The sequence below is a fragment of the Macrotis lagotis genome, chromosome 8 (genome assembly GCF_037893015.1).
Source record: "Macrotis lagotis isolate mMagLag1 chromosome 8, bilby.v1.9.chrom.fasta, whole genome shotgun sequence".
Lineage (NCBI taxonomy): Eukaryota > Metazoa > Chordata > Mammalia > Peramelemorphia > Peramelidae > Macrotis > Macrotis lagotis.
The window spans coordinates 18009077-18033209 of record NC_133665.1 but is presented as its reverse complement, the minus strand read 5'-3'; the positions used below and the strand labels follow the sequence as shown (position 1 = coordinate 18033209).

The following is a 24133-nucleotide window of genomic DNA, read 5'->3' as shown; positions in this document are numbered from 1 at the left end:
CTGTCAGAGATCAGTTGGTGAAAATTTTTCAAGCTTTTTAATTGGTTCTAAAATGTGGAGTTTAAGGGAAGTAGCTATTATCTCATAGATATCAATAAAGTTCCTTATATTGACTTGAAAAGAAGTGTGAGAGAAAAGTGCTGGGGTCAAAAATATTTGCAATGATGAAATGGACCAAAATGTTCTAAATTAGTCATGAGAGTAGCCACAGTAATCCCTCTATAATTTTACAGACATTTTAGATTAGGTTAGGCTAAAAAACTTGAGCAATTGTACAGACATGAATAAAGTGTTAAGAACAGAGCACTGCTGAATAGAATCATTGAATTTTAGAGCTGAAAAGTAGTGAAACCTACTCCTTTTATTGATGAAATATATATTTAATATATAATATGTATAGTTGGCCTGAGATCAAAGTGGTAGTAAATAGTAGAGCTAAGATCTGAACTCAGATCTTATGACTACAAATCTGTGATTCTTTGCACCCTGTATAGGGAATAAATTTGTGATTTCATTGGTATATAGAATTCAGTAATAAGAAAAACCTTTTATCTATGCAGATCTTTGCCTTTTCTGCAGCTAACAGTCCTAAAGAGTTGTCTACAGCAATGAAAGACTAAGAAACTTGCCTAGGGTCACTTAGGCAGTCGTTGTCAGAGGCTGGGATTGACCCTTGTTTCAAAACTTCTTCTTTTTCCACAAAGCCACACTGGAGGTGAAATTTTTGTCTGGAACTTTTTGTATTTTCTTTTTATACTGTCGGACTTTGAATCAGTATCATTAGCTTACGTATGGGGAATTATTTTGCAACAATTAAAAGACACATTTTCATTAAAAACAACTTATTGTTCTTTTCCTATTACACTGTATTGTATAATCAGTGAATGGATTATTCCATTAGAACATGGTCATTTTGATGAAAGGAAGCCTTGGACTATCATGTATTTTGTCTTACACATATTGCCAGTTCTGCTGGTAAAGATGAGATTGGTGGATTATTTGAGTTTGGGAGTTCTGAATTGTAATAGGTTTAAAGATATTCCAGGTATTGCCACAAATTTGGCACCAAAATAATGATTTACCAGAAGGTAGATGTCACCAGGCTATCTAAGAATTGAGGAGGAGTGGAGGAGTGGGGTCACAGTGTAGCTTATTAGAAATTTAGATATTGAAGACAGAAAAGGCCACTGAAAGTGCAGAGGAATTCACAGCTCTCTAGGATGTTAAAACTGATCAGGATTTTATTATGATGAAATATTGTTATAAAATACAGTGGCCAAAATTAGTAAGAAAAGCAGTAAGCACACTGAGGACAGCCGAGAGAGAGAGAGGGGGAGAGAGAGAGAGAGAGAGGAGAGGGGAGAGGGGAGAGGGGAGAGGGGAGGGGCAACCATGGGGCTTGGTTCTAAATGGGAGGCCAGAAGAAGCAAAGACCTTGAAGGAGTAGTGCTTCCTATTAAATACCCTTCTATGGTAGGTTGAACAGAGGGTAGCACTTGGGGAGTGGTCTTACACCTTGGGCCAGGTATCTTCCAATGGCAAGCTATGTACTGGTCCTTCCTGTCCAAAGGTGCTCCACCCTCAAGTTCAACATGTCATTTCCTTTGCACCAGCATCTAGCCCAAGGTTAAAATGAAGGGGGAAATGGGGGACAGGTTACAAGACAACAGGGTCAAGGGGCAACAGGATACGATTAACAGTTAAGGTCAGTTTACATCCCAGAGGCAAACAGCCTTCCACAATTAACAAGATTTTATCATCATACATTCATAATTCTCTACATTATTTCTCTGCATTAGCAGCACAAATCAGTAAAAGGAAACAGTTTAAAACTTGTATACTAATCATTAGGAATAGTATCAGGTCTACTATACTTTTAGTTTTGATATGACAGAGACCAAGTCTCAAAAACAGAGAAAATTAAAAGAAATAACTTGAATTCAGATCCTATCTTTGACACTTACAAGTTGTCTGTAAGTCTCAGTTTCTTCATCAGTAAAATAAGGGAGTTTACTCTTTGGTATCTAGATTCTTTATTGTTTTAGGTCTGTGTTCCTATTGGTCATGAAGAATTCCCACCTTCTAAAAACAATGCCGAACCCCAAGGCTATTTAAGAACCAAAGTGACTATATTTTTTCACATTCACAATCATTTTAAAAGGTGAATCCCTGAAGCATGAGCTGGTCTTTGGACACATTACTCTTCAAGCCATGCTCTTGAATTACAGCTCCCTTAAATGTAACAAATGCCTGTTATATTACTGATCGCCTACTTTCATCAGAATTCATGACTCTTTATCTCCAGAGAATTTAATTCTTAGCTTTGCTGCTCATCTTCGATTACAAATTTTTTCTTTCTGCTTTTCTGCTTGCTGCATCAAAACTTTTTCCCTTTTAAAAATAATTATGTGAAATGACCTGTGATATTCACATGAATCTAGCTCATTGAGTTGCTTGTTTGGTTGCATATTGAATACTTTCCTATTTCTTAGATTTTGTCAAGTAATTTTTCTTCTGATTATTTTTGTTTTCTACCTTTTTTTTTTTTTTTTTTTTGGTTTTTGCAAGGCAAATGGGGTTAAGTGGCTTGGCTTGCCCAAGGCCACACAGCTAGGTAATTATCAAGTGTCTGAGGACTGATTTGAACTCAGGTCCTCCTGACTCCAGGGCCAGTGCTCTATTCACTGATCCACCTAGCCACCCTGCTACCTTTTTCAAAAGTAGATTAAAGACTTCCAGAAATGAGAAGAATCAAGGTGTCAAGTAGAGAATACAAATTTTGGAGTTTATTTTTAGTGAACACAAACCACATTTTCTTGCCACCTTTATCTTTTAGTATATGTTATCTATTCCATAGCTCAGCAATGAGTACTTTTTGCTTTATTTCATTCAGAAAAGTAGAATAGAGCTTGTTTGTTACCCCTATTATTTCTCTTTCTGGCCACTCTTCAATAGCATCTATTTCTGTCTCCCAAGTAGGATTATAGTTCTAGAGCTGGAAAAAACTGAGATGCTATCTAATGCAAACTCTTCATTTTATAGATGAAGAAAATGAGACCCAGGGAGGTTAGCAAATTCACCAGGATTTCACAGGATTTGAACCCAGGTCCTCTGACTCCAAAACTAGTAATTTTTTTTAATCCGTCATAATGGCTCCTTTACAATAATTTAATAAAGCGGTTTCTGATATATAAATTTATTAATATTGATGTAGGTAATATCCAAATTAGCAATGAATTGTATTCCAGCTTTATAAATGATTTTTTTTAAATTTGGAAGCTGTTTTTCTATAGAACATTATTCAGTTTAGTCCACAAAATTCTATCTTACCCCCTAGTGTAGCTGTATTAACAATACTACTATTGTAGTTCTATGGAATCTATTAACTTTTCATACATTGTTTTAATTTTGTGTGTGTGTGTGTGTGTGTGTGTGTGTGTGTGTGTGTAGAAATATGGATATAGATATAGATATTTTAAGTTCCAATTTGGCTCCCTTCTTTCAAGGTCCCAGAATTCCTCACTTTGTTATTGTTACTGCAGCTTCTTCCATGATTTTGACCTCTTGTGCTAGTATTTCTGCCTCAAGCTGCAGTTTTCTGGGGTTAGTATGGGATCCAGACCATTTTTCTGTATCAGCTTTTTATAAGTCTGCAACTTCCTTTCCATACATGGTTATATCATGATATCTATTTTTACACATGTTAGTCTCACTGTGATGTACCCTAGCAGTCTAGTGAATAGGATGCAGGATTTAGAATCGGAGGACTTGGATCTGCTATTGATTCTCTGTAGGATCCTAAATAAGTTGCTTTACTTTCCTTGGCTTTGTTTCTTTATGATCAAAATAAAGGGGATTGACTCAGGACTGTCTCAGATTACTTTCAACCTAAAATTTATGATCCAATTAAATAATGTGAAATTATTATACAGTTGAGTAAGCATCAGATGTAGTCTTTAAATTGTCACTTCATTTCCTCCTAATTCTTTTCCTATTTGACATCAGACTAGCTGTATTACTTTTGGTTGGTATAATGTTTGAAAGGAAAATAAATTTCTCTTCATAGCATTGAGGGAAATTGCTAAGAAAATGTCATTCTTTGTTCTCTGCTCAGGCTAGCATTCATAATTGTTAGCATTTACTGCTAACTCCTCTTTTGACTTAACTTGAACTTAAAAACAACTTAGTTTTAAAGTATCTTGGTCAGTTTTATGCCAGTTTTTGTTTTTTGAAGCCAATTTTTTTTTACTTGGTGCCTAGCATCTTCTCATTTTTGGCAGGGATTGCAGTGCTTCTTTGAGGATTCCAAAAACAGAGCCAATAGCTGGTGTGAACTTGGCAGAGGCAGAGCCCAGACGCCCAGTCTGGTAATAATTTCCTCTAGACGTAGCATCTGGATATCAGCAGTTCAGTCCTGACTTTGAAGGCTGAGGCATTGACCATTCCCAAGACCTCTAGCCTTAGCTGAGGAGAATAATATGAGATTGCCTTTTTGAGACCTGTTGCAAGTGAAAGAATGAATGTTAAAAAGGTTGTCGATGTTTTCAGTATTTGTGATCTCTGCATCCTTAGGAGGTAGCTTGGTGGCTCAATGGATAAAGCGCTGAGCTTTGAGCCAAGAAGACATTCAAATCTAGCCTCAGACACTTATTTATAGTATGACCTTGAGCAAGTCACTTAACCTCTATTTGCCTTAATCCACTGGAGAAGGAAATGGCAAACCACTCCATTGGACAATATGGTCATGGTGTCATTAACAATCAGAGGTGAGTGATTGATGGAACAACAATTCTAGGAAAATAGTGCCAACATTCAGGGCAGTGAATACTACAAGCATTTTGTATGATCCTGAAGCATATGTGTGTATGTGTTTATGGGTGTGAGACTATGTGCATCATACATATTCATACTATAGTACCAAATTGCTTTTTAATATTTCATTTTAGCATTGGGCCTAAAGATTTTTATTTTATTTATTTATCTTAATAAATTAAAAACATTTATTTTCATAGAGGTTGTTCATTAGTAGTCATTTCTGATAGGAAATGATCAGTTTCACTTTTTTTTAATGAGTTTGCTGTATGCTTATTGGAAGGTTAACTTCATGTGTTCTCCAAACCTTATTGTCATGTGAGAAGCTAAAAGAGAAAAGCTAGAATTTCTGCTTCAGGAATCATTGGTATGGGACTGTGGGTTTTTCTTGTAGAATTCCAGAAATCATACAACATTGCAGGAAAAACATTGATGTTCAAAAGATCCTTTGATCTGCTTTTCCTTTCCCCCTTTTCTGGGGGAAACTTGAAATGTTGCTATTAATTTCCCAAATGCCCTCAAGTCATTTGTCCTCCTTCTTGTACTGTAGAACCACTGGCTCATAGATCTGGAGTTGAAAGGAATTTAGAGGCCATCTACTCCATTCTCCTTCATTTTGAAGATGAGAAAACTGGTTCCAGGGAGATTAAATGACTTGCCCAAGGTCACATAGCTAGTAAGATGGGATTCGAACCAAAGTCCTCTGGCTTTAACACTTAATTTTCTTTCCCAATTCGTTAGCAACTGTCATTATCTGTCCAGATGAACTACTAATGGACTAGTACTTTAGTACCTCTATGAGGTAGGTATTGAAAAGCAAAATATGTGCAAGGTGATCTATTGATGTAATTTTCAGAGAACCATCTTGCAAATTAAAAAAAAATTATTAAATGCTTAGTATGTATAAGACAAAACTACTGAATCCTAAGCTTTCAGGTATTAGAGCTTTAATTTCAGTCTTTCCTTATAAGATATGCTGGAATTTTTGGTTTTTTCTCTTTCCTTGCTTCACATTTAATTTTTTTTATCAACTCTCTGCCCTTAAGGAGTTTATACTCATTAGCAATACTTTGCATAGGTAAATTGATTTTTTAATTAATTATTTGCTAAATATATCTTCTGATTTCACACATCCATTATCTTGGTTCACTATTCCTTATACCTGAAATGCTCTTACTTACAACTTTCCACTTACTCAAACATTGTCTGACTTTATTTTGCTTTACTATACATATTTGTTACAAGAGCTTTTTCTTTTTTATTTGGTGGTGGTGGGGTAGGGTGAATAGGAAGGAGAGAAGTTGGATTTTGGTTAATTGAACAAAATAAAATTCAATTAAAATCCTGCCTGTCATTCCAGGCGCACCTGAGAATCTTACCTTTGTCTTGGAGCCTCTCCCTCTCAATTCTTGACAGTTTTTCTTCCCTTAAGAATTCTTATAGCCCCCTTTACATCACATTGAATAGTTATATAATATTAATTATCTTTTTACATTTATATACTCTGTGTTCCCAGCTGGGTTATAAACTGTTTGAGGAGAACCTTCTATCATTATATTGCAGCCATCACAGGCTTAGGTAAGTTCTTGTCTATAAACACTCCAGTGAACCCTCCAAAACTCGAAGGGATTCTTTTTTTAACATTGCCTCTTTAATATTTTCCCTTCTTTCAAGAACCATCTTAGATAGTTTGTTTTCCATGAATCCTTCCCTAATCTCTTTAACTAAAAATTATCCCTTCCTTCCTGAATCTCTTATGTGTCTCTTTGTGACTACTTGTATTACTATTATATTCTAGTTTTTAATTAAAGTATATGTGTTTATGTCTTATTTTCCTGTAAGCTTGTAGAACAGGTCAGTTCTATCATCTTACATGTTTAAAACATGATAGCTAAATATTAAAATGACTTGACTGCACCATATAGTTGTTAAGTAGCAGAACTGTGATTTCAAGTCTTAGACTCCAGATTCAGATAAATTTATAATTCCATTACAGCCTTAGGCTTGTACTCAGCACATAGCACTACTTATACTGAATTAAATTGAAAAGCAAAATATGTGCAAGGTGATCTATTGATGTAATTTTCAGAGAACCGTCTTGCAAATTTAAAAAAAATTATTAAATGCTTAGTATGTATAAGACAAAACTACTGAATCCTAAGCTTTCAGGTATTAGAGCTTTAATTTCAGTCTTTCCTTATAAGATATGCTGGAATTTTTGGTTTTTTCTCTTTCCTTGCTTCCTAATGACTTTTCTTTGAGTTGTTTTGAGTTGTATTCAGTTCTTCAATTCCCAATTTAGTTTTTCTTTGTAAAGATAACTAATGTTTTGCCATTTCCTTTTCCAACTTATTTTACAGATGAGGAAACTGAGGTAAACAGTCAAGCAATTTGCTGGGGTCACACAGCTAGTAAGTATTTGAGGCCAGATTAGAACTCACAAAGAGAAGTCTTCCTGACTTTAGACCTGGTACACTATCTACTGTCCCACCTCGTTTTCCCCTTAAGGACTAGGATTTTTTTTATATATTTTTGCATTTTTCTGTAAGAAGAAAGAGATCTCTTTTCAGATATAAGGAAATCTGGAAATGTTAACTTAATATTTAAAAATTGCATTTTGTTAAATGATAAACTTGTTTCTATGTAGTCTTTGAATAAGGTAATTAAAAGTTTTATGGTATTTGTGGAAAACTAATGAAATAATAGATATTGATTTGAAAACATTCTCTATCTGAAGCATTTTGAACAGGATGTTTAAAGAAAAGGCAAAAAATTAATTAACCTCATTTCCAGTAGCTTTTTGTTGATTTGGAATTTCATTTAATTAGCAAACTTGAGAATCTCTCTTTTTTGAGGTTTAGCATATAGTTTACTGATTTATTTTCTCTATTCAGATGGAGAATCTATTTTAAAAGGTTCAATATAAAATCCAAATAACCAGTTTTACAAAAGTAAGTCAGAGGTCATGATTCATGTCAGACACATAGGGAGATCAGAAAGGCTTCCTGGAACAGGTGTGATCTCATCTATCTCTGAAAGTTGGCAAGGGGTAATGGTTGGAGATCTACATTAGAATTAGGAAAACCTAGGTCTTCAAATCTTTTAAAGTTTTATTTAGGGGCGGCTAGCTGGTGCAGTGGATAGAGCACCAACCCTGGAGTCAGGAGTACTTGAATTCAAATCCGGCCTGAGACACTTTAATAATTACCTAGCCATGTGACCGTGGGCAAGCCACTTAACCCCATTGCCTTGAAAACCCCCCCCCAAAAAAAAACCTTAAAAACCCCCCAAATTTTATTTAGCTGGGTGACTATGGACAAGACACTGACTGAACCTCTTCTAGCTTCAGTTGCCTCATTTCTAAAATGGGGATAATAATAATAATACCTATGTTGCAGGTTTTTTGTGAAGATTAAATTAAACAACATGCAAGCAACATGGGTTGCTTAGCAACCAATAAAGTTATAAAATGCTAGATATTATTATCCAAGGAAGTTAAATGAGCAATATTAAACCCCAAGTAGGTAACAAGAATGGACATTGCATGAAATAAAGGTTTTTATCTCTATTTTTAAAAGTAGAGGAACCCATCTGTCTGGTAGGATAGTTTGAAGGTTGTCCAGATTCTAAGATTTTAAATGCTTTTTTGTGTCCTAAGAACTTTCGATCGTGTTCTGAAGTCTGTGGACTCCTCAGAATAATGTTTGAAAATGCACAAAATAAAATAGATATGATTACAGTATTGAAATAAAATTATTGAAATATGAAAAAAAATTTCATGAATCCTTGAGACCTTTCTCTCTCCACCTCTATCAGTCATCTAGAATTGTTTTAAAGGTTAAAAAATAGCTAAAGGAACCACTTCTTTATAAACTTATCAAAATCTACGTTACTATTTTATCCTCATCAGCAATTTTGTTAGTTTAGGTGTGCCTCATGTCTCATTTTATATTGTTTTACCTTCTCCACTCCATAAGAAAATACAGTAATATAATTTTGTCAAAGAAAACATAATTAATAGAACATAGAAACAAAACTACAAGTGGTACCTGGTCATTCAGATAAAGGATTATAAATCTGTGAAGGATCTGTAAATGAAGCAACAGTCAACTTCATTAATTGCTTATGTTCATGCATTTATTTTTCCCAAATGTAAGATAGAAGTAGTAAAGCTTACCCTCTTCTCAAAGAAACCATCCTTCCATAAACTATTTGCAAAATAATATTACTGTTTGCATTTGCATTGAACCCTCCTACGAGTGTTCTGATTTCATTATCTTAGAATGGTGGAAATATATTATTGAACTTGACTTCTGAGCAGCACATCAGAAGAGGCACAGGATTAGGACCTGTCTGAATTTTTTCTCTGAAATTTTTATTCTACAACAGGTTGTATCTCTCCTTTTACTCATGTCTCTACTGTCCTGAGAGGATATCATTTCCCCTCTCTGTTCTCTGTTATCACTCAACAGAGTGATCACTCAAGTCCAATCCTGCAATCTTGTTTTCATAATGTGTCATGTGGTCCTCAGCTATCTCTGTTTCTTCCTGGTCTCTACCCATCCCGGGGCCATGTGATTTATTTAAAGTTTTTAAATGTTTCAGTCAATATGACACCCTGAAATGTTCCCATCCTTTTTTCATTCTGGGCACTTAATCTCAACTCTATAATTTTGTTCCCTAGAATGTTCAGTCCCAAAAAGGAATCAGAGAAATATGAAGGAAAAGTCAGACTATCTGTCTAGGAGGGTATTGCAGCTTGGGCAAAGGCATAGAGATGGGAAACAGCATGTTAAGTTTGAAAACTTAGGTCAGAGAAAACTAGTAAGTAATTGTCTAGAACAGAGAACACATGAGGGAATAATAGAAGTCTGAAAAGGTAGATGAGATCTATATTTTACATAATACTTTAAAGATAATATTTTTATAATACTTTTAATAGTAATTTCCTCATGGCAACTCAGTATAAAATGAGACATGAGGCACACCTAAACTAACAAAATTGCTGATGAGGATAAAATAGTAACGTAGATTTTGATAAGTTTATAATGAAGTGGTTCCTTTAGCTATTTTTTAAACTTTAAAACAGTTTTAGATGGTTGATAGAGGTAGAGAGAGGAAGGTCTCAAGGATTCATGAAATTTTTTTTCATATTTCAATAAGGAAGGTGTTATAAAATTTAACTTAGGGGTTTAAATTACTTGTCCAAAGTAATACAGTTACTGAGGGGTAGACATGAACATGAAGTGTTCTGACTCCAGATCCAGTGCCCAAGATAGAACTATCCTCATTTGTTGGTTTCCTCTCTGCTGCTGAACAAGCAGGCCAAACTCTCCATAATCCTTCACATAAACACTTTGATCTTACTATCCCCTCAAGCTATCATTGTATACCCATCCTCCCTTTCATTATGAAAAGTTTAGAAAAAGTTCTCAAGGCTAATTGCATCTACTCCCTTATGTTCTACTTCTTAATCTCTTGCATTCATCCTCTGCCCATTTTTTTTCTCCTGAAGCTGTTTTTTTCCAAGATTACTAGTGATCTTTTAATTTCTTGCTCCCATGATCCTTACCAGTTTCTCTCTAGCTCAGTTTTGCTTCTTGGAAAACACTGATATCATCACTCAGCAGCTGATCAGAACAATTAAGTTAATTATTATTATTATTATTATTATTATTATTATTATTATTTTCTTTTTTTACTCTTGGTATTCCGAAAAAAATGTTTATTTATGATATTTTCTAGATTTGGTCTACCTTCTTGATAAAGTAAAATCCCATTGTAAAATTTAAGTGACTTGTGTTCAGTTGCTGCTCTGTTTTTTTTTTCCTTGAGGTTGAATCAGAAGGAGAGCTGACTTTGGGTGGTTATTGGCTGTTAATAGCACCTTGAAAAAACTAAATGACTTTGGTTGTCTTTCAGTTGTTCTACCTAGCAAGTATATAGAAGACTGTCACCTCCTAGACTCTTGAGATAGATAGTGGTGGTACAATAAAGTTGAACATATAGCTACTTTATGAGGTCTAGTTATATGTATATTTTTCTTCATTCACAGAATTTAAAAATTTTGATGAGTATTTAAAGTATTGATGACCATGACACAAAAATCATGTTTTTCTGGAAAGACCACTGAATTTTGCCAAAAAACCCCAACAAAAAACTGCATGTATTATATAGTACCATGTAGGTAAAATTTCATGCATTAAACTAATATTTATGATTCTTTTCCAAAGTTGTTAAACACTTAATTTTATTTCTAAAGCATATTTACTATTTATATAAACTTAAATCAATTCATTAAACATTTATTGAGTGCCAATAATGTGCCACCAAATGTACTGAGCAATAGAGATACAAAGACAAAAGCAAAGTTATCCTATTCCTCAAGAAGTTAGCTTTCTGTTGGGATGATTTAGCATACATATACACAGGCAAGTAAATTCAAAATGTATAGAAAGTTATCCAAATGATTTTATGTTTGAGAATATTAACACTTGGGAGGTTTAGAAATGGACTCATGAAAGAGGTAGTACCTGAGTTATTCTTTGATAAGGAAGTATATAATGTATGCAAAGGTGGAAGCATTGACAACTAGGGGGAATCATGAAAGACTGTATGGAGAAAGTGGCATTTGGGGAAATTTAGGGAAAACTAGGAATTCCCTTCTGCTTTATCCATGTCTTAACATATTTATGTTATCAGAGGTGGTATACTTCAAGATATAAAGACTTTTAATTTTTTGAATTTTGTTTATATTTTTTTAAATTATCAACTGTAGACTGGATTGATCCATAAAATTGGAGTCCAAGTTAAAGGTAGAATAAGGAATGTTGACATTCAATATTATACATACCTATATACATACCAACAGGTGTGTGTGTGTGTGTGTGTGTGTGTGTGTGTATTGTTTGTATTTGCTTCCCTGACATATAGTAATTTAAAAAATACTCATTCTATCTACATACCTACCTACTTATCCATCCATCCATCCACCCTAGCTGCTATAAATTTAACTATGGAAGCCACTGATTAAAAAAGTGAAAGCAGAGTTGGTTTTCCTCTAAGGGTTTGTTTGTACTTTTTAACATGCTGTTTTCTTTTGTGTCCCTCCAGGCATATGTTAAATAAGATGAGGAATACTAGTGTTTCCCACTTTCATCTTTGCTCACTTTGGCTAGAGAAAAAGGACAACTAATCTCCCCTGCATTTTACATATCAAGTGAAATGTTTTTTTTCCTTCAGGCAACACTTTTGAGTGAAGCTGGAGACATTAACTTGTAAAATTGGTAGCTTTGTCTACTTAATACCTTTTTACTCCCCTATTCCTTTCTTTTACTTCTCCTCAGGGATGTAGGAGTCTTTCATGATGAGGATTCCACCTGGAATTTCTATCTTTGTTATTTCTATATTTAAAAAGCTGCATTCTTTATATATTTTTCCATTTCAGTCATTGGCGTAACATTCTATCATATTAGCGGAACGTTCAGAAGTATTGCATTCAATTTGTGGCTAAATTTAGGTCTAAACATATGCAGGTATATTTATATACATCCTTATGTTTATCTATATTTGTAATATATGTATATATTACAAATATATTTATAATACTCAAAGCACAAATTATATTTTTCTGTTGTTCAAGCTATTCAAGTAAGTCAGAATTTGAGAAACTATATTAAATACACTTGGGATTCAGTTTCCTACAACAAAGTAATCATTTTCCCAGTTGCCTCTAGTGTATTAGAAGAATTAATGCAGCTTTTAGAAAAGCTCAACCTAAGCCCAAGTAAAAATGTCTAGGTTCGAAAAATTCTGACTTGTTATTTTAGAATTAAACTTTAGGTTATCTGTTCTAATTTTCTTCCCAATGGAGAACTCTTTTTTAAATTGTGTTCCTAATAGATGTCCTCACTTATGTGTGGAGTTTATTGCCTTGTGAAACAGCCTGTTTCATCATTGGACAGCTTTCATTGTTAGAATGTTGCTCTATAATAACTAAAAAGCATCTTTAGAAAAATTTGATAAGAGAGAATATTAACATGTGGCAGTAGATAACATGTGGTCATCTTGAATAAAATCCTATTTCTTCAATCCCATATATGTTTTGTTAGTTCTGATGGAGAATAAGTTCCCTAGATTCCAAAAAGCTAATGAAAACAATGAGCATCAAAATTCAAAATACTTTTTCAGTTTCATAACAATATAACTTCATTATATTTAATTTACACACACACACACACTTAATACAAAATAATTTTATGAGATTCAGAGCATTGACAAACTAGTAGAATCAGGAAAGATTTGTAGGTGGTCATATCTGTGCCATGTTTTGAAAGAAGCTAAATTGATATATCTTGTATATCTTCTCCAGGAAATAACCAATGAGATTAATATATATTCTTTTTTATTTTATATATATTTATTAAAGAAATAAAATCTTAGAAAGTTAAAATGGGAAATGGTTCTAGAGGTCATCTACCCAAATCTCCATTTTATTACTTAGGAAACTGAGACTAGAGAGAGGTAAAGTGACTTATTCAAAGTCACAAATTGAGATTTTGGTGAGAAGCCAATTTCCTAATCCATTACCAAATTAGAATAATAACCCATCATATTTCAAACTCTGAGTCTTGAAAGGCCATCCCATACAACAAATGTCATTTTTTTTTGACAAAAAAGAAGAGCAAAAAACCACAATTATTCAGTTCATTGAAAAAGTGCACTGTGTAACACCCTTGGTCCTCCAATATCCATGAAGGGGTGGGGTGGGTATGTAATCTCAATTTGTTATTTAAGTTGTACTTAATCTTTATAATTTTGGTACATTTACTTTTTTGGGGTTTTTTTTTTTTTTGTTTGTTTGTTTTTAGTTTTTGCAAGGCAATGGGGTTAAGTGACTTGCGGAAGGCCACACAGCTAGGCAATTATTAAGTGTCTGAGGCCAGATTTGAACTCAGGTATTCCTGACTCCAGGGCCGGTGCTCTATCCACCGCGCCACAGCCACCCCTACATTTACTTTTTTAAAATTTACAGTTAACAAAAATTACTTCTAAATTATCTTTCCCACACTCATTGGGAATGCAAGAAATATGATAGCCTTTATACATATGGAGTCATGCAAAGCATTTTTATATTAAACATGTGGGGGGAAAAGCAAGATAAAATAGAAACATTATGACTCCATCTATATTCAGAATCTGAGGGGTTTTTTTTGGCAAGTGGATAGAATTTTTTTTTAATCACGAGCCATTTAGAATTGTGGATCATTTTATTGGTCTGAGTAGCTAAATGTTTCACAATTGATTATTACTATAATATTGTTGTTATTGCTTCTCATTGCCTCATTTTGCATCAGTTCATATAATTCTCAGGTTTTTCTGAAGCCATCTCTTTCATCATTTCCTATAGTTACAGTAGTTTTCTATCACCATCATATATCATAGTTTCTTTAACTATTCTTCAGTTAATAGGGATCTACTTTGTCTTAGTTCTTTGCTACCACATAAAGAGCTGGTATTTTTGTTTATCTGGAACAGTGATTTTTTTAACTGTCAAATCCACTGGCTTTTTCTTCATCCTTCATTCTTCTCTTCCTTTATTTCTATGTAGCTTTTGAGAATGTTTGACTATTCTTTCCTGTCTGCATTTCCATAATACTGCTAATTTTCTTTCTTTCCTGCCTTTTGATATCTTCTAATCTTCACTGCTAGATTGTCATCTATATCCTACCTCTACCTGTGACTATATTATAATAAGGTTCTTTGTTGGATTTCACTTCCTTTTTTGTTTCTCTAACTTTTATCTGTGTATTATTAATAACACTTATGGTTTCAATTTGGCTGACTCTCAGATCTCACTATACAGACCTCTCTTATATCACAAATGTTGATGAGATATTTCTGCTAGATATCCTACTGGCATCGGAAACTCAATGTCTGAAAATAGAGCTCATCTTTCTCCTTGAATATCTATACCCATTCCTAACTTCCCTAATTTCTTTCAAGGGCACCCTTATCCTTCCAATCACAAAGATTTGCAACCCAAGAATCATATATTCTTTTTCCCCTCTTACTTCTATATCCAAATGAGTTGTCATATTTTGTTGATTCTATTTCCATAGTAGTTTTCGTATCTGTACTTTTATCTCTACCCACAATGTCACTATTGTTATCACCCCTTTCTTAGATTATTAATGCATTAGTCTTCCAGTAGGTTATCCTGCCTAAATTCTCACATCTCTAATCTTCACATAGCTGCTAAAATGATATTCCTAAAGCAAACACTTGTATAATTTATCTCTTCAAAATACTCTAGTGGTTTCCTTTTGTCTTGAGGATAAAACATAAACTCCTGTTTGGCACTCATGTTTGGCCTTTTATAGTGTGGCTCAAATCTACTTTTCATATATTTACTACCCCTCATATATGGACAGATAGATGGTGCAGTAGGTGAAGCTCTAGTACTCAAGTCAGGAGGACCTGAGTTCAATTCAGACACTTAACCTTGATTACCTAGCATGCAGGGCTAATTCCAGTTGCACTGATTCATATCTGGCCATTGGACCCAGATGACTCCAGAAGACAAAGTGAGGGCAGAGCACCCCCTCACTTTATATGCATATCATGGCATCATCTCTCTGATGTCATGGTCTTCTTTGAGAATGAAGGATCATCATCATCATCATCTTCATCATTATATTCATTTTGTTCCATTCAAGCTCTTGTATCATTCCTTATATTGAACATCTAGTATCTCCTATTCCCTTGCCTTTTGCACATTCCTGGAATGAACTTCCTCTCCATCTCCTTTATATATCCTATGATCCCTTTAAAGATCAGTTTAAGTACTGCCTCCTATTTGAGGTATTTTCTTGACCTACCACATTCATTCACTAACCCCTGAAATTACATTGCATTTTCTTAGTAGATGCTATTTTTGGGGGTAGTTTTTGTGAGGCACTGGGGTTAAAGTCACACAGCTAATAAGTTTCTGAGACTTGAGTTGAACTCAGATCCTTCTACTTCCAGGGCCAGTGCTCTATCTACTGCACCACCTAGCTGCCCCTTAGCAGATGTTTTATATTTATTTATGTGTGTATGTCTCCACCAGTGAAAATATCAGCTCCTTGAGGGCACAGACATCTCCTCCATAGGCTATATTGTTGATATTTAAGAAATACTTTTTGGTGGATTAATAGAATATTAGTATGCTTCATCGAAGGACAAATAAACAGAATTCAGAGAAATATAGAAAGACACTTGTGTAATATGATGCAGAGTGAAAAAAGAGGCAAAAACCAATATGCACAAAGATAACAATTCAAATAAAGACATCATCTATTTACCAATAAAGGACTAGGAAAATCATATTCTGTACAGCTAACAGTGGGGGGGTTAATACTTTACTGCTGCTATATTTCCCACTCCTCCTTTCTTTTTGTTAGCAATTGGCAAATTACAAAATTGATGGTTGCAGTCTTGCTATTAGGTGATTAGGTTTGATTAGTTTGGGGAAATATACATTTAAAGTTTATCTGGGTATTTTAGTGGAAGTGTCTTTTGTCAAAACAGAATGTCTCAATTTAAAAACAACAATTTAGGAACTTAGTTGAATTCTTTTCATCTGGAAAGCCCGAACTATCTACTTCATTATTATATTGGTCTTCCATAAATAGTCTAGTTTAGGTGACCCAAACCAATAACTTGGGGGGACATATAATAAAAATACCAATATGAGAGGGATTTTGACTTTAAATTTGGTGAGAAATAAAAATTTTCAGAACTGAGTAACAGTTGAATAACATTTTAATAACCCACCCTCAATTTTTAAAAATTTAACATACTGCAGTCCTCCCTGTAGCTAAAGTTTAGCTTTCTTGGCAGCCACTTGCAAATGAATGTATGAATCATCTCCAGCTAACTGATGAGTAGTCAACATGGAGAATGAAGTTATAAGGAATTTTTATTCCTTAGCATTGTGTATATCCACCTAATGTCTCATCTGTGTTTTCAAAGACTGAGTCATTATAAAGGTGGGATGTTGATCAAATGTTTAGGTTAAAAAAATACAATTTTTAACTTGCTGAAGACAAGTTTTTGTTTTCTTGAAGAAAGGAGTTGTTTGAGAACATTCATTTTCATAGGTAGTTTAGAAGTAATCCTTTGTTGCTATTCATTTTTAGAGTGGTTTCAGACACTTTGTGACCCCATTTGAGATTTTCTTGGCAAAGATACCGGAGTAGTTTACCAATTTTTCTTTAGCTCATTTTATAGATGAGGAACTGAGGCATACATTGTTAAGTGACTTGTCCAGGATCGCAAGTGTCTGAGGCCAAATTTGAACTCAAGAAGATGACTTCAGGCTTAGCATTTATCTCCTGTGCTACCTAGCTGCCCAGAGGCAACCCTAAAGCCCCATTTTTTTTCTGAGGGAAAGAAAAAATGATTCAATCAGATCTTTCTTGTGAGTACTTGAATTTCTTGTGGAATTAGATATGTTGAGGGTTCTCTTCTTTTACATGTTTAGTTATTCAGCTTTTAGTTTAATGGTGCTCTGGGGTTCTAGTTCCTGGGATGAGAGAATTTAATTCTCAAACATATTGGAAGTTGATACCTTTTTATATGGTACCCAATGTTAACTTGTTGACAATTTCATCCTGAGGATCTCTAAAAGTTGAGTTCAAAGGAAAGAAATTAAAAAAGCATCTTAAGAATATTAATATAACCTTTGAAATTAATGCATTTTAAACTCTTTAAGCAGAGACAATGCTGCCTTTCTCATTTTTGTCTCCTCCCTCCCCCATGTATTCCCCACCCCAGTACATGGTCTAGCAAAGTGCCTTGCACATTACAGGAGTCCAATAAATATTTGTGAATGAAACAAATATTGCTTTAATCAACTAATTTAGTGTGGAGTCACACATATCAATAAGCCTTTTTTTCCCTGATGGTATAAAGTTTCTTTACATTTCTTAACTCACAGAAAGGAAAGTAGTAGCTTGGTTAGGTGATTCAAATCAATTAAAAAAATGATCATTAGATATCTGCTCTAGGCAAGTTATTGGGATAAATTTTGAGGTGACAAAGACAAAAGAAATATTAGTGTATATCCTTAAGTTAATATTCTACAGGGAAGGCACACTATTTACCCAGATAACTAAATGTAACATAATTTGTGAAGGAAGAGAATGCCTAATAACTAGGGGGTTCAAAAAAGGTTTGTAATAGGAGATGATCCATAAGTTGAAGCTTGAAATAAAATAGGAATTCTAAGAAGTGGAGGTAAAGAGGGGATGATTCTAGCACTAAGGATAGACTATGCAAAGACATAGGGTTCTGCCAGCCTCTGGGAATAAGTAGGTCATTTTGTCTAGAATGTGGTGTGTATGAAGGGAGATAATAGGAAAGATATCTGAAAGGGTAGCTTGCAGGCAGATTGTAAAGGGCTTTAAATGCTAGAGGGATTTATATTTTATCCTAGAGGAAATAAGGAACCACTGAATTTTCTTGAGTAGGGGAATGATATAGTCAGCTGTCTTTTAGGAAGATTAGTTATGTGACCTTTGTAGAATGGATTGGAATGGAAAGATAGAATGTGGGAGAAGTATGAGGAAGAGGAATCAAAGCTGATTTTGAAGTTAGGTAGTTTGAGGATGGTGGTAGTACCTTCAATAGAAAGATATTTGTAGGAGGTGGGGTAGAATTAATTGATAAGATAATCATTTATCATTTGATAATATTGATCTCTAGATGCCTATGAGACCAGGAAGTAGGGATCTTCAGCAGGCAATTGGTGAGGTGGAACTGGATGGAGGGCTGGAAAGAGATTAGAGCTGCATATGTGGATTTTCATAGGCTTATAGAAGAATCTATACTTTGGGAAAGCAAGGAATGCTTTCTCTTTCTATTTCTAGCACATTGGTACCTCACAAATGTTTGCAGAATTGAATTGAGTTCCACCTGTGTAGCCTCCCTCCAGAATTTACCCTCACCTAGGACTTCTGAATGATTTCCTTGGAAACATGTGGTGGAAAATTTTTTTTTCAATTGCCCCTAGATTATAGAGATATGTGTATCACTTTTTATTTGACTTTGTTATCTTCATTTTTGTGACTTTCAGCTACCTGTAGTTCTTAAATATTTTTCATGGACCCAAACATGGTGGATTTTGTAGCCACCTTGGGAGGTAGATTGCAGTAGATTGAGGAGATTTCTGCTACTCACTGAAGACTTCCAACTTGGCTTGTTATTCATGCTTTAAGGTCATAGTAGGCTAGTTCTGAGCATTCAGATTAGCAATTGTGCTTATAGCATTCCTTTTATTATAGTAAGGTAATGGGGGGGTCTTGAAGAGGGGGGAAATTCAAGAAGAGAATAAACATGCCTCAAAAATTTGTTCAGGTTGTTAAATTTTAAATTAGTAAGAAATGATGTGAATTCAAAATTAACCTCTTAAGATTCCAGGTGATAGGTGTTGATTTTTTTCCCCTAGTGAAAACTGATCACTAAGTAATATGACAGAAGGAGCCTTGCATTGTATAAAACATCCTATAAGACAGCATTTATAAAATGTCATTCCACTATACATATATATATCCACTGAGTATATAATGGGGGATGGAGTGACACAGAATGCTATCTGTACTCTGGGCATTTTCCACTCTAGTGATTATGGACCTAGTGAAAAGGGAAAATTAAGGAAGCTTGTGACAAGATTGCCCTGGCAAAAGATCTTCTCCTGGCAACAGCTGTTTTTACTCCTAACTCAACTTTCCCAGGTAAATTGAAAGGAAATTAGTTTTGGAAGAGTTTTGCTGACTTCTTTTATCTTTCAAAAACCTACAATAGTCAAGTTGTTGACCTTAAATGTAATCAAATGCTGCTTGATATGAAAAGCTGAAGGTCTAGGGAGGGAATATTTTTAAAAGTTCATGAAATTTAATGTTTTTTTAATGTTTTTCATTTAAAACTTAGATATAATTTATTAAACTCAATTTGAAATATTTAGGAGGCCTATTTGTATTCCCTTCCAGAAGAAATATGATTAAAAATGGGAGATAGGCTCTCTTAGTTTCTAAAAAACATTAGAATGTGACTAAGAACTAAATCATTTCAGGATTTATATATTTGTAATGAATTCTATGCTTCATGGTAAACAGAGCAATAAATGTAAGAACAACCCTTGGGTGTGAAATGTTTTCTGGAGCATTTGTAAGTTAACAAGCCTATAGTGAATTACCTGCTTTTTCTTTTTGCAGCCTAATGACTATGTCAAAGTTTTGTTCTGAAATTTTGGCTCAAGGTGACTTGGAGGGCAGCAGTAATTCCCAGTAGTCCCCAACTTGTTTTTTTTTTTTGAAGGTGGCAGAATTGCCATTGTCAATAAAAATAAATCTTGTTTAATCCTGGGTACTATTTTATTTAGCTTATGAGTAAATGAAACTAAAGAATGAATAGATTTGCCCTAGACCTGAATGGCTCACACTAGAGATTTTGTTGTTTTTTTTCCCCCTTGGCTAATTTTTGCCCTTTAGGGAAGTAGAATCTCCTAAAATGTCTGTGTGTGTCAAGCCCCAAGATGAGGAAGGAAGAGGAGACTTGGAGTGGGGCAACCTGAGTCCTTATTTGGTCAGGAATGTTTTATGGTGCTCTAGTGATCACCATCAAATAGATGATCCAAGATCTACAGCTGGGAGGGACATTTTATGTTCAACTAGTCCAGCCCACTGATTTTACAGATGAAGAACCAAATTAGTGAATAGAATTTATAAGCAGGAAGTACTTTTCCAAATACTTAAGCTATTCAAAAGAAGAACAAATAGTTTTTAATGTAAGTAATCAATGTGGTATGTAGTCTTACTAGCATTGAAGTTGTAGTTAGATGACCTGAATTCAAATTCCAACTTTTTCTTTTAGCTACTTCTGTGGCTAGGGAATTCACTTTTCTTTAATTCTTTGTCTGTGTGATGATTTAACTGTATAATTTCTAAAATCCCTTCTGATTGGCATATTTATCTAGTCCTTAGTGGAAATGGAAGCTTGTTGCCTAGTGTAAGCTCTGTCTAATGTCCTTTTAAAAAATTTTTAAAACAATATTGTCATCCTTGAGACTTTTCATCAGGAAAATAACCCTAGTTATTTGGTCCTTCTTTTCAAGGTCTATTATTCAAACATCACATAGTTTTCATTTTTTTCATTGGTTGTTTTTTCAATTTAGAAGGAAGTTCTCAAAATGGTCAGAGACTCTATTGTTATAGTATGTTTCTTATCTTGGGACTGTAGCTGGAAGATTGGTATCGCCAATTTAGAATTGAGAGGTCTTGAAAGTGAAAAAATTCACATATAGCCCTAGAGTTTTAAAACCACTCAAGATTTATTATACAAGCCTGCAAAGGTAACAGATTAAAACCTTTACTCCTTCTGGAGAACAGCAAGCATCTTGAGGACAGGAGCAAATAACAAAACGCTAAGTGAGGTTTGGGAGAGAGAGACAGACAAACAGACAGGAGACGTGACTGGGTTGATTCTGCACCACGAGGGGAGTCCAGGCCAGACTTTGTAGTCTTGCCCACTCCCCAGGCATGGTAGCATCAGGAGAATATGGGCAAACCGGGAAATCTCTCACCTTCCACATGACTGAAATCAGTAAGAGGCTGTAAACTGGGGATGGAGGTGGGAAATGAGTTGAGTTTGTGAATTTGCATTTAACAATGGAACAATAGGAGTCAATCACAGGCACAAATAACATTTTCTTACTAGGCAGATCTTTTTCCTATATTTCTTCTTCTACATACCCCCCCACCCCCGCCAGACAAAATTTATCAGTGTAAAAGATGACAAAATTTGTTTCCAATTACATCTCATATCCATAACTCCTTTTAGCAGTACCATGTTTCATTTTTATATCCCTCTGCACTCCTTGTATAGATTTACCTTGTTATCCTTAATGACTTCTAGACCTTATTTTTATGGGGTTATCCTATTAAATTTAATCCTGTGTTAATTTCTTCCTTTAACTTGAAAAGCCACTTGGATACATAAGCCTCCCTTATTATCTAAGTGAGCTCACCTAGTGCCAGTTGAAAAAGAATTCCTATTTTACAGCAAGATTGTATATTAAATAACAAGTAATTTACATGAAGAAAATTAATATAAATAATATATTCATAAACTAAAATTTTAATTTCTGGACTACCATGTCATCCTTATATTATTAATTTCATCTTGTGACTATATTTCTGTACATTTTTATTCACACTAGTAGGGGCCACATTGTCTTTTACTTCCATATATCATTTTGTTTTCCTAGTACCCTGCATATAATACTCAATAAATATTGAATAAAAATTGAAAAATGCATAAATGATCAAAGGCTTTAAATGGACTTGGTGCCAAGGGCAGTCTGCCTATAATTCTATTCAATAAATCCTTTGATGGCAGTGGATTTCATTTTTCAAACTGCATTTTCTAGATCCTTTCTCTACTATATTTGGTAGGGTTAAGGGGAAGAACAGGGAGAGGAAAGAGGGAAAGTCAAATATATGGTTTCTGGTAAGAATATTCAAATTATATTACACAGGGACCAAAATGGTTTAATGGTAAAAAGCACTGAATTAGTTGACTTGAATTATTGTCTCAACACTGTACGAATCTGAGCAACTATTTCCACTTTTTTGATTCTCAGTATTATTTTTGTAAAAATGAGTGTTTTGGGTTAGGTTATCTTGGCAACTACTTTTCCAATTATAAAAACCCATGTTCTGTGATTCTGTCTTTAATTTGTTTAAACAATTATCACAAAATGGAATACTTTAATATTCAGAGAGCATGGGGAAAAAACAAACCAAAGGTCTGTTTTATTTTGTTTTGTTTTGTTTACAATTTTTACAGTTAGGCTCACAGTGATCTTCTAATATAGCTCACTGCTTTCATGATCTCTTCCTTTTTATTTATCTTCTGCTGTGTTACCACCTTAAATTTCTTAAAACAACATTGTTTGCTCTCTGATTCTGACTGATATTTTCGTTTTTTTATCTTTCATTTCTTGCTTACATTCTGGTCAGACAACCTGTAGCTCTTCTGATCCTCCTACCTTCATGGAAGATGCTTGATATTTGTAATGTTTTTACATATACTTTTTATTTTTTTGGTTGTATCATTGTTCTTTTCATTTACATTGTTGTATTTACTGTGCATATTATTTTCTTGGTCCTACTTACTGCATTCTGCATTAATTTATATGGATCTTTCCATGCTTTTTTGTATTCACCACACACATCATATCTTATGGCATAGTAAAATTCCATTGCATTCATTTACCACAATTTGTGTAGCCAATTCTCAACTGATGGGCAGCTATTTGGTTCCAATTCTTTGTTGTCATAAAAAAAACTTGCTGTTATAAATATTTTTGTAAATAAGGAGACTTCATATCTATAGTTTTCTTGGGGTCTAAGTCCAGCAATAGAATTGCTGGTTCAAAGTGTATGGATGTTTTAGTAATTTTATTTGGAAAATTCGAAATTGTGTTTAAAAATGTTTATACCATTTCACACCATCACCAGCATTGAACATTTTTGTTATTCATGTTCAGTCATTTCAGTCATGTCTTGGTGACGTTTCGTGACTCTTGTTGACTCCATTTGGGATTGTCTTGGCAAAGATATTGGAATGGTTTGCCATTTTCTTCTCCAGCTCCTTTTACAGATGAGAAAATTGAGGAAAATAGGGTTAAGTGAAGTGCTTAGGATCACACAGCTAAGTGTTCAAAGTTAAATTTGAACTCAGGTCTTTTTGACTCCAGATCTGGTGCTCTATCTATTTTATCATCTAGCTGCCTTAGTGGTGTCTATAATTTCACAACCCCTCCAACACTGACTGTTATTATTTCTGGTCATTTTTCTGTTTTGAAGGTGAGAGGAAAAGGCTGTTTTGATTTTCATTTCAACTATTATTATTAGTGATTTGGAGAATTCTTTCATATGATTATATCTCTGTAATCTTTTGAGAACCATCTTTATATTTGTTTGTTTGATTGTTTTGTTTTTTTCTTTTTTTGGTTTTGCAAGACAATGGAGTCAAGATCACACAGCTAGGTAATTATTAAGTGTCTGAGTTCTGATTTGAACTCAGATCCTCCTGACTTCACAGCTGGTTCTCTATCCTCTGTGCCACCTAGCTGCCCCATGTCTTTATATTTGCTAATCATTTACATATTGATTATCTCTTTTTATTCCAGTAAATCATGCTTAGATCATTTCAGTGGTCTCATAACTGAGCTTCTTCTTTTCCGCTTTCCAAACCATCCATTATTTCATTTTCA

At 34.2% G+C, this 24133-nt stretch overlaps 1 protein-coding gene and 1 long non-coding RNA gene across 8 annotated transcripts in view; both read left to right on the top strand.

Annotated features, from left to right (window-relative positions):
• Positions 1-24133, top strand: part of SNX29 (sorting nexin 29) — a 718720-nt gene that overhangs the window by 345987 nt on the left and 348600 nt on the right. The gene's annotated exons all lie outside the window — the stretch shown is intronic.
• On the top strand, positions 1392-24133 carry LOC141495286 (uncharacterized). The gene is made up of 2 exons (XR_012470723.1): positions 1392-6390; positions 7173-24133. It is a non-coding gene; the product is annotated as an uncharacterized LOC141495286 (long non-coding RNA).